The sequence below is a fragment of the Mus musculus genome, chromosome 12, assembly GCF_000001635.26.
Source record: "Mus musculus strain C57BL/6J chromosome 12, GRCm38.p6 C57BL/6J".
In the NCBI taxonomy this organism is placed as follows: Eukaryota; Metazoa; Chordata; class Mammalia; order Rodentia; family Muridae; genus Mus; species Mus musculus.
This window is the reverse complement of record NC_000078.6, coordinates 9,605,677-9,617,774: the sequence shown is the minus strand read 5'-3', so window position 1 is coordinate 9,617,774 and position 12,098 is coordinate 9,605,677.

The window sequence follows — 12,098 nt, the reverse complement described above, 5'->3', positions numbered from 1 at the left end:
ATGGAAGAGAGAATCTCAGGTGCAGAAGATTCCATAGAGAACATCAGCACAACAATCAAAGAAAATGGAAAATGGAAAAAAAGATCCTAACTCAAAACATCCAGGAAATCCAGGACACAATGAGAAGACCAAACCTACTGATGATAGGAGTGGATGAGAATGAAGATTTTCAACTCAAAGGACCAGCAAACATCTTCAACAAAATTATTGAAGAAAACTTCCCAAATCTAAAGAAAGAGATGCCCATGAACATACAAGAAGCCTACAGAACTCCAAATAGACTGGACCAGAAAAGAAATTCCTCCCCACACATAATAATCAGAACATCAAATGCACTAAATAAAGATAGAATACTAAAAGCAGTAAGGGAAAAAGGTCAAGTAACATATAAAGGTAAGCCTATCAAAATTACACCAGATTTTTCACCAGAGACTATGAAAGCCAGAAGAGCCTGGACAGATGTTATACAGACACTAAGAGAACACAAATTCCAGCCCAGGCTACTATACCCAGCCAAACTCTCAATTACCATAGATGGAGAAACCAAAGTATTTCACGACAAAACCAAATTCACCCATTATCTCTCCACGAATCCAGCCCTTCAAAGGATAATAACAGAAAAAAAACAATACAAGGATGGGAACCACGCCCTAGAAAAAAACAAGAAGATAATCCCTCAACAAAACTAAAAGAAGACAGCCACAAGAACAGAATGCCAACTTTAACAACAAAAATAACAGGAAGCAACAATTACTTTTCCTTAATATCTCTTAATATCAATGGTCTCAACTCCCCAATAAAAAGACATAGACTAACAAACTGGCTACACAAACAAGACCCAACATTTTGCTGCTTACAGGAAACTCATCTCAGAAAAAAAGATAGACACTACCTCAGAATGAAAGGCTGGAAAACAATTTTCCAAGCAAATGGTATGAAGAAACAAGCTGGAGTAGCCATCCTAATATCTGATAAGATTGACTTCCAACCCAAAGTCATCAAAAAAGACAAGGAGGGGCACTTCATTCTCATCAAAGGTAAAATCCTCCAAGAGGAACTCTCAATTCTGAATATCTATGCTCCAAATACAAGAGCAGCCACATTCACTAAAGAAACTTTAGTAAAGCTCAAAGCACACATTGCGCCTCACACAATAATAGTGGGAGACTTCAACACACCACTTTCACCAATGGACAGATCATGGAAACAGAAACTAAACAGGGACACAGTGAAACTAACAGAAGTGATGAAACAAATGGATCTGACAGATATCTACAGAACATTTTATCCTAAAACAAAAGGATATACCTTCTTCTCAGCACCTCATGGTACCTTCTCTAAAATTGACCACATAATTGGTCACAAAACAAGCCTCAACATATACAAAAATATTGAAATTGTTCCATGCATCCTATCAGATCACCATGGACTAAGGCTGATCTTCAATAACAAAATAAATAATAGAAAGCCAACATTCACGTGGAAACTGAACAACACTCTTCTCAATGATACCTTGGTCAAGGAAGGAATAAAGAAAGAAATTAATGACTTTTTGGAGTTTAATGAAAATGAAGCCACAACATACCCAAACTTATGGGACACAATGAAAGCATTCCTAAGAGGAAAACTCATAGCTCTGAGTGCCTCCAAAAAGAAACTAGAGAGAGCACACATTAGCAGCTTGACAACACACCTAAAAGGTCTAGAAGAAAAGGAAGCAAATTCACCCAAGAGGAGTAGAAGGCAGGAAATAATCAAACTCAGGGGTGAAATCAACCAAGTGGAAACAAGAAGAACTATTCAAAGAATTAACCAAAGAGGAGTTGGTTCTTTGAGAAAATCAACAAGATAGATAAACCCTTAGCTAGACTCACTAGAGGGCACAGGGACAAAATCCTAATTAACAAAATCAGAAATGAAAAGGGAGACATAACAACAGATCCTGAAGAAATCCAAAACACCATGAGATCCTTCTACAAAAGGCTATACTCAACAAAACTGGAAAACCTGGATGAAATGGACAAATTTCTGGACAGATACCAGGTACCAAAGTTGAATCAGGATCAAGTTGACCATCTAAACAGTCCCATATCCCCTAAAGAAATAGAAGCAGTTATTAATAGTCTCCCAGCCAAAAAAAGCCCAGGACCAGATGGGTTTAGTGCAGAGTTCTATCAGACCTTCAAAGAAGACCTAATTCCAGTTCTTCACAAACTATTCCACAAAATAGAAACGGAAGGTACTCTACCCAACTCATTCTATGAAGCCACAATTACTCTGATACCTAAACCACAAAAAGACCCAACAAAGATAGAGAACTTCAGACCAATTTCCCTTATGAATATCGATGCAAAAATCCTCAATAAAGTTCTTGCTAACCGAATCCAAGAACACATCAAAACAAACATCCATCCTGACCAAGTAGGTTTCATCCCAGGGATGCAGGGATGGTTTAATATACGGAAATCCATCAATGTAATCCATTATATAAACAAACTCAAAGACAAAAACCACATGATCATCTCGTTAGATGCTGAGAAAGCATTTGACAAAATCCAACACCCATTCATGATAAAAGTCTTGGAAAGATCAGGAATTCAAGGCCCATACCTAAACATGATAAAAGCAATCTACAGCAAACCAATAGCCAACATCAAAGTAAATGGTGAGAAGCTGGAAGCAATCCCACTAAAATCAGGGACTAGACAAGGCTGTCCACTCTTGCCCTACCTATTCAACATTGTACTTGAAGTCCTAGCCAGAGCAATTAGACAACAAAAGGAGATCAAGGGTTACAAATTGGAAAGGAAGAAGTCAAAATATCACTTTTTGCAGATGATATGATAGTATATATAAGTGACCCTAAAAATTCCACCAGAGAACTCCTAAGCCTGATAAACAGCTTCAATGAAGTAGCTGGATATAAAATTAACTCACACAAGTCAATGGCCTTTCTGTATACAAAGGATAAACAGGCTGAGAAAGAAATTAGGGAAACAACACCCTTCTCAATAGTCACAAATAATATAAAATACCTTGGCGTGACTCTAAGGAAGTGAAAGATCTGTATGATAAGAACTTCAAGTCTCTAAAGAAAGAAATTAAAGAAGATCTCAGAAGATGGAAAGATCTCCCATGCTCATGGATTGGCAGGATCAACATTGTAAAAATGGCTATCTTGCCAAAAGCAATCTACAGATTCAATGCAATCCCCATCAAAATTCCAACTCAATTCTTCAATGAATTAGAAAGGGCAATCGGCAGATTCATCTGGAATAACAAAAAACCGAGGATAGCAAAAACTCTTCTCAAGGATAAAAGAACCTCTGGTGGAATCACCATGCTGAAAGGACCCTGATATAGCTGTCTCTTATGAGGCTATGCCAGGGCCTGGGAACACAGAAGTAGATGCTCACAGTCAGCTTTAGATGGATCACACGGCGCCCAATGGAGGAGCTAGAGAAAGCAACCAAGGAGCTGAAGGGGTCTGCAACCCTATAGGTGGAAAAACAATATGAGCTAACCAGTACCCTGCCCCCCAGTGCTAGTGTCTCTAGCTGCATATATTTCAGAAGATGGCCTAGTTGGCCATCATTGGGAATAGAGGCTCCTTGGTCTTGCAAACTTTATATGCCTCACTATGGGGGAACGCCAAGTCCAAGAATTGGGAGTGGGTGGGTAGGGGAATTGGGGGGGGGCGGTATTGGGGACTTTTGGGATAGCATTTGTAATGTAAATGAAGAAAATACCTAATTAAAAAAGGAATTTGAGAATGCACATGTTCATACAAGCTCAGCAAACAGGAATTTATTATTACATAAAGGACACCTCACTATTCCCCTTTGTTTGCATATGGTCATCACTAGAACTAGAATCAAAACTTCCACTTCAAAAACAACCAACACAGACCATTAATCAAAAAGTTCAGTAACCTTTTCCAGATCACTCCTCTTGAATATCCAAAACCTGGACTTGAACTCAGAAAACCTACTTTTGATATCAGAGTTATAATCATTATGTGCTTTGGTGTATCATTTTACAGAATATGTATTAAATGTGTTCGTCTCACCAAATATTATATCAGCTATAAAAGGGAAATTAAATATGTGATTGTAAATCTCCGAGCACACTGATTGGCTTGTAAAAGCACCATCAAAGAGCACTAAGGGGGATGGATATGATTAAGATGCATTGTATGTATAATGAAGCTTTTAAAAATAAAAAGATGCTAACACTCTAAAGGTGAGACGGGAAGGGGGATGAAAATAAGGAGGGAGAGATGGACTCAGGGACTGAGGGTAAGGGTGAAGAAAGAGAGGCTAGTCAGAGAAAGAGAACGAGCATCGCCGAATTAAAGCAGCATCCTTTAGGAACTGCACGTGCCCAATTTAGAAAATGCACGCAATAGAAGTGTAAACGAGAAAATCTGTTTTCTCTTCATTGCTGCAGGCCCCAGAGCATCTGGACTCATTAAAGGTGCAAAAGTCGAATATCCTATTGAACGTTTTCTTTGGTGTAGGAAATTAAGTTAAATTAAAAACATGACCTCTCTCTCAAACTGGCAAAAGCGATCTAGCTCTCTAACCATGATCATATCCTTCAGCGATACATCAAAACCAGGCCTCACTGTGGGACTCACACAGCTGAGCCACCGGGCTCCTCTGAGACTCCTGTTTATTTGGCTCCATTTGGGCAAAGAGGATCAGGTTTTACATAAAATCCAAAGGAAGAAGGTGATATCCGCCCGGGGAGGAGGGTTTCAGGTCTTCCCGAACATTTCACAGGCCATCCACTCAAAATCAGAGCTGCTAACAGTCGGGAGGGTTGCTGCCCCACTCTTCACTTTGAGACAACATTGTGGCTCAAGGGGATACAGGCAGGATTGTTTCTGGCTGAGCTTGAGCAATGAACTCAACTGTAATCCTATAAAGCACAGCACAGAAAGCCATAGGGAGCAAAGGAAGGAAGAGTATTTAAGACACAAAGGCTCGACCCTCTCTGTTTTACCCACCCAAGCCATAAACAGAGCCTATTTTCTGTATCAAGGTCTGCTGGGGCAGAAAATGCCATTAGTCCTGTTTTTCCATCCAATCAATACCCTGAAACTCCTGCCCTGGTGTATCTGTGAAGAACTTTCTTTAACCAATACAAAAGCAAAGAGAAACAGAGCTCTCCATACAGCAGTGGAGCTGGTCGATAGGAGCTGGGAGATGTTGTAGTTTCTACAACAAAGTGGTATTGCTTCAGAAGACAAACTCCAAAATAGTATTCAGAAACGGAGGTAAATAATCCTTACAGAAGTGTGCTGATTATAATGCTGTTTATGGACTAAAAGCTTAAAACAATTAAATTGCCTAAATTTAGATACTTAAGAAAGTGTGGTCTACCAAGGAGCTGAAGGGGTCTGCAACCCTATATGTGGAACAACAATATGAACTAACCAGTACTCCCAGAGCTCGTGTCTCTAGCTGCATATGTAGCAGAAGATGACCTAGTAGGCCATCACTAGGAAGAGAGGCCCCTTGGTATTGCATACTTTATATGCCCCAGTACGGGGGAACGCCAGGGCCAAGCAGCTGGAGTGGGTGGGTAGGGGAGCAGGGCGGGAGAAGGGTATAGGGAACTTTCTGGATAGCATTTGAAATGTATATGAAGAAGATATCTAATAAAAATAGATAGATAGATAGATAGATAGATAGATAGATAGATAGATAGATAGATAGATAGATAGGAAGAAAGGAAGGAAGAAAGAAAGAAAGAAAGAAAGAAAGAAAGAAAGAAAGAAAGAAAGAAAGAAAGAAAGAAAGAAAGAAAGAAAGAAAGAAAGAGTGGTCTAACAATAGCATATCATTTTGTTAGGCACGAATCTCTAGGCCCCAACAAGAGGATTTTTATCGCTGTTACTATTTGTCTTCCTTTTTTTGTTGTTATTAGGTATTTATTTCATTTACATTTCCAATGCTATCCCAAAAGTCTCCCACACACTCCCCCAGCCACCCACTCCCACTTCTTGGCCCTGGCGTTCCCCTGTACTGAGGCATATAAAGTTTGCACAACCAATGGGCCTCTCTTTCCCCTGATGGCTGACTAGGCCATCTTCTGATACATATGCAGCTAGAGACACAAGCTCCAGGGGGTACTGGTTAGTTCATATTGTTGTTCCACCTATAGGGTTGCAGATCCCTTTAGCTCCTTGGTTGCTTTCTCTAGCTCCTCCATTGGGGGCCCTGTGATCCATCCAATAGCTGACTGTGAGCATCCACTTATGTGTTTGCTAGGCCCCAGCATAGTCTCACAAGAGACAGCTCTATCTGGGTCCTTTCAGCAAAATCTTGCTAGTGTATGCAATGGTGTCAGTGTTTGGAGGCTGATTATGGGATGGATCCCCGGATATGGCAGTTTCTAGATGGTCCATCCTTTCATCTCAGCTCCAAACTTTGTCTCTGTAACTCCTTCCATGGGTGTTTTGTTCCCAATTCTAAGAAGGGGCAAAGTATCCACACTTTGGTCTTCATTCTTCTTGAGTTTCCTGTGTTTTGCAAATTGTATCTTATATCTTGGGTATTCTAAGTTTCTGGGCTAATATCCACTTATCAGTGAGTACATATTGTGTGAGTTCTTTTGTGATTGGGTTACCTCACTAAGGATGATGCCCTCCACGTCCATCCATTTGCCTAGGAATTTCATAAATTCATTCTTTTTAATAGCTGAATAGTACTCCATTGTGTAAATGTACCACATTTTCTGTATCCATTCCTCTGTTGAGGGGCATCTGGGTTCTTTCCAGCTTCTGGCTATTATAAATAAGGCTGCTGTGAACATAGTGGAGCATGTGTCCTTCTTACCAGTTGGAATATCTTCTGGATATATACCCAGGAGAGGTATTGCGGGATCCTCCGGTAGTACTATGTCCAACTTTCTGAGGAACAGCCAGACTGATTTCCAGAGTGGTTGTACAAGCTTGCAATCCTACCAACAATGGAGGAGCATTCCTCTTTTTCCACATCCTCGCCAGCATCTGCTGTCACCTGTATTTTTGAACTTAGGGCAGGAAATAACCCCCAAGTCATTAATGTGGTGATTCACAGATGGCCATAGAACTAAGAATAAATGACTACTGAGTTCCTAGTCCTAAACAAGACATCAAGATTACCCACTAAAATGCCCAGAGAACATTGTGGACAAGGGAACAGGGCCAGATTGGGAGGAACACTCTGGCTGTTGTATATGGCATAATCACTATAGTTCTAAACACAAGATCAGTGATGGCCACCTACACAATACTCAGGAGGGAAGAAAATAATATGAAAGTAGAGGGTGAGAAAAAATTAAGGAAATGGGAGAAAGCTTATAGCATTGTGGATGACACAACCCACAATAAAACAGAGTCTGTGAACTATTTCTTCCAACTGGACCTCACCCAAATTTCAACATCTCTAAATCCTACTATCAGTTATGAATGCACCAGTGCAGTAACTCACTGGTAGGTAGGCATGCTCCCGAACCCAGTGATGAGATGGCCCAGACAGAAACTGAGACTTAAACATATGGCTCATTCAGTGGTGTACTTCATAGGTTAAACATAACAAAAGAGATTTGCACCTCTAGGAAAGGTCTTTGTACAGGAACTTTTCACATCAAGAGTGTGCAAGGTTGAAGCTTGTAGCTCAGTGGTAGAGTGATTGCCTCTCACTTAAAAAAGTTAAACATAACCAATTACCTGGGCCTAAAATCAAATAAATAATAATGAAAGGGGGAAAACAAGGAGGATGCGTAAGAAGAGGGTACATAAAAGAAAAGGAGTATAACCTGGTAGTTTAAAAAAAAACAAAAAGACAAAAATAAACTTTTAAATCATAATTTTCAGAAGCATCTCATGACTGAAAATCCCTTAAGAATCACACAATGGGAAACCCAAGCTACACTTCCATTTTTATTCTGGATTTTTAAATAAATTTTAAGTGTTAGTTCTTTGAGAGTTTCTTACATGTTTTGCTTGTTTTGACCCCCTAACTCTTCGCAGATACATACCCTTGCCTAAAGAACCAATTTTGTGCCTTTTTTAAAAAAATGCTGACAAAATATTCTTGAACTTATGGTCTTCCAGTGGAGAATGGTCACCTTGTTGGAAGCTACACTACTATAAAAAGCTGCTTCTTTCTCTTCCAAGCACTAGCAATTGTTACTGCCTCCACTGCTAAGGGTGTGACAGTGTGCCCACCTCCCCTATCTAGGCTTCTATTTGGTTTATCATGGGCTGCATGACTTTTATGTATGCTATTATAAACTCTCTGGATTTATAAGTGCTTTCTTTCTTGTTGTGTTCAAGAGATAATGTTTCTTTGTAGCCATCCACTATTTCTGGCTCTTAAACCCACTGCATCCTCTCTTCTACAATAATTCCTGAACTTTGGGAGAGAGGGAGAAGTATATATGTTCCCTTTAGGTATGAACAGTCCACAGTATCTTATTCTCTGCACCTCTGCCAGGTGTGGGCAGGCCTCTTTGTTAGTCACCATTTTTGGCAAATAGAAGCTTCTCAGATGAGGGTTGAGAGATGTATTAATTTATGAGAATTACAATGCCATTAAGAGTCAGCTTAGTACTATGTCTGTTTAGCAGCATAATAGTGGTCAGTTCTCCCCTGGTGCCTGACATATGTATAGGCCATTATCATACCCAAAATAGGCCTGATAATGGTATTGGGTGTATGTTTCATCTTGCAAAGCAGCACTTAAGTCTAATCAGAAAGTGAATGATTACTTTCGTGTTGTTTGTGCCACTACTGTACAAAGAGACATGTCTTGCCAGGTCAGTCATTATTAAAGCTTGTAAGAGTCACAAGAGGTAATTATTGATAATTATTTCCCCTTCAGAAGCTTACATATCACTTATCAGCACCATGAAAGCTAGCTAGGAGGAACGAAGCTTCAAGATCCACACCAGCTTTGTTCCATCCTGTTCTATAACTCAAGTATGTGGGGTCTTCAGAAAATAGGGTCTTAGTGTCAAATTCTACAGGGTAACCAAGAGCAATGATTTGTAATGCATAGAGACTCGATGTGACCTCATTGTCTAAGAGCTCCAAAGAAGTAGTTCATTCCTGCCAGTGCATTGTTGTTATTACTCTCATGTGTCTAACAGCAGCCCTGTTATTGGGTGTATATATGCTTCTATAGTAACTGGATAGCAAGATTACTGTTTAAAAGGTCTTGTTTTTAATTAATTTCAAAACACAAATGTTTTGTGTGTTCCTGGAGAGATGTCTCAGTACTTAAGAACACTTGCTGCTCTAGCAGAAGACCTGTGTCTAGTGCCCAGCACCCACGGGGCAACTTCTAAGTATGTGTAATTCCATATCCAGGGTGTCTGGCCCTCTGCTGCCTCTGCACCAGGAATACATGGAGTACATATATATACATTTAAGCAAAACATTCATACACATAAGGTATTTGCAATATGAGCAAAAATAGAAAGGCTCCTTATAGATCTTAGGTACCTTTTGAGTTTATACTTAATGAGGCTAGCTGGAAGTTGGAAGTCCAAAATAACTATTTAGAGCAATGAAGGAAAAGATGGCACATTTACAATGTGGTTCTATTCAGAATCAGTGTCATCATCATTGTCTCCATCACCATCATAAGCATCATCAGCATCAAAATAAAATGTGAGAAAAATAAAGCATGCATTCAAACACTAGTAGAAAAAAGGTTATAGTAAGATAGAGTGTGAAATTACGTGTGAAGATATGTATTTCATGCAAGCAAAGAAAGACAGAGTTACTGGGTAGAAGAGAAATAAGTACTAAATTCCAACCAAGGTTAAAGCTGATAGATAAAATGCTGTCATGCTAACAGATTTCAAGCAGACCCTTAATTCTGGAGCCCTTTGGCCTTCCCAGTGGATCCATCTGCTCCTCGTGGAAACCTACAATTCCTGTTAATGAATTCAACGTTCTCTAAATTTTCCATAAAGGGATTTTTATTAAATGAACTGGAACTTGAGTAGCTCAAAAGTTTTTAAAAGAATGAAACATAGGTTGTACCGTGTTACTCTCCCTCTGCTCCTCTGGGCTCTGAAGTCCTAATTAGAGCCACTGCTATCCCTGAAATATTTTGGCCTCTGCCTTTATAGCACAACATGTAATTCCTATTAGTGTAATAAACCAGTAACTTCAGTATTTGTGAAAACTGAATAAAGTTTATAAGCCTATCAAAATACCTCTTGCTTCTTGTAAATATTTAGGAAACATCCCTGAAATGTTTCTGAGAATTAAATTTTAAGATTTAGCAGGAACCAAAGAGTGACCTCACACTGTACCTTGCTTCCTTGTGAATGAAATAAGTCCTCAACTCTAGAAGGGACAGGGAGGAAAAGCCACCAGCATTCAAGAGGAAAGTCAGGAGTTACAGATCACAATGATGATAGCAAGCTTTTCACAACTACACAGGCACCTTGAGATGCCAAGCTTAGTCTCTTGGCTTGAAAGAGAAGTGAGGATACATGAATAGTGTAGTCTTGGACTACTTAGAAGCCCTTTAGGAAAGCAGCCATTTAGTCTTCTCAGGACATCATATCTGAAAAATCATGTCACATCCTTGTCCTTGAGTGAAAGTGTGAAATTCTGTCCACACAAAAATCCATGATCTTCCCAGGATCTTTCCAGTTTTCAGAAGGACTGCAGATTTTTCAAAGCTACAGAGTCTATCAGATGAAAATTCAAGTCCCAACCTCCCTGACTTATGACCGTTTTTCTAGAGTGCTTTCTGTTGGTGTGTTAAACATGATGGCCAAAATTCAACCTGCGATAAAAAAGGTTTATTTATCTTATACTCACAGTTCAACACTGAAGAAAGTCAGGGCAGGAACTGAAAGAGAGACCACCAATGCTATACTGATTTCTCTGTAACTGTTCCAAAAACTTTCTTTTTTAAATTTTATTGATTTTATTGTTGTTGTTATTTAGTTTCCAATTTTGTTGGTACCCAGGGGCTTCCAAAATCACATAGAAACAAGACTATCAAACTTATGTTTTTTTTTAATTAGATATTTTCTTCATTTATATTTCAAATGCTATCCCCTTTTCTACTTTCCTCTCTGAAGTCCCCTATACCTTCCCCCTACCCTGCTCACCCACCCATTCCTGCTTCCTGTCCCTGGCATTCCCCTGTACTGAGGCAAATAATCATCCTAAGACCAAAGGCTTCTCATCCCATTAATGGCCAACTAGGCCATCCTCTCTGCTACACATGCAACTAGAGACACAAGCTCTGGAGGGTACTGGTTAGTTCATATTGTTGTTCTTCCTATAGGGTTGCAGACCCCTTTAGCTCTTTGGGTACTTTCTCTAGCTTCTTCACTGGGGGCCCTGTGTTCCATCCAATAGATGACTGTGAGCACCCACTTCTGTATTTGCCAGGCACTGGCAGAGCCCCCCAGGAGACAGCGATATCAGGGTCCTGTCAGGAAAATCTTGCTGGCATATGCAATAGTGTCTGGGTTTGGTGGTTGTTTATGTGATGGATCTCTGGGTGGGGCAGTCTCTGGATGGTCCTTCCTTCCATCTCAGCTCCGAACTTTGTCTCTGTACCTCCTTCCATGGATATTTTGTTCCCCATTAGTTCCACAAGCTTTCTTATACAACCCAGGAACAACTGCCCAGAAGTGGCACCACCCAGATCAGCTAAAGTCTTCTCACATCAATTGTCAACAAAGACAATGCCTCACAGGCCATACCACTGCGGGGAAATCAGCTAAGATGCCTTCTTTGTAGTAGGTGATCCAGTTTGTGTCAAGTTGGCAAACATTAACCAGCACAATGATTAATTTATATATATATATATATATTTGACACAGAATTTAAACTCTTACCTATTACTACTAGGTTTTAACAGTGATAGCATGTTAAGAAACCCTGCCCAAGTCTTGGGCTACTTCCAAAGAAGCTGTATGGTGCACACAACTGTTTGTAGACCTAATATCTTCTTACCTAATTTTGAGAGATGGAATCTAAAACCCAGCTCTGCTTAAACAAATGAAATATTTTCAAAGCACTTCATGTGGTAACCATGTCACAGTACCAAAATGTTAATGGCTTA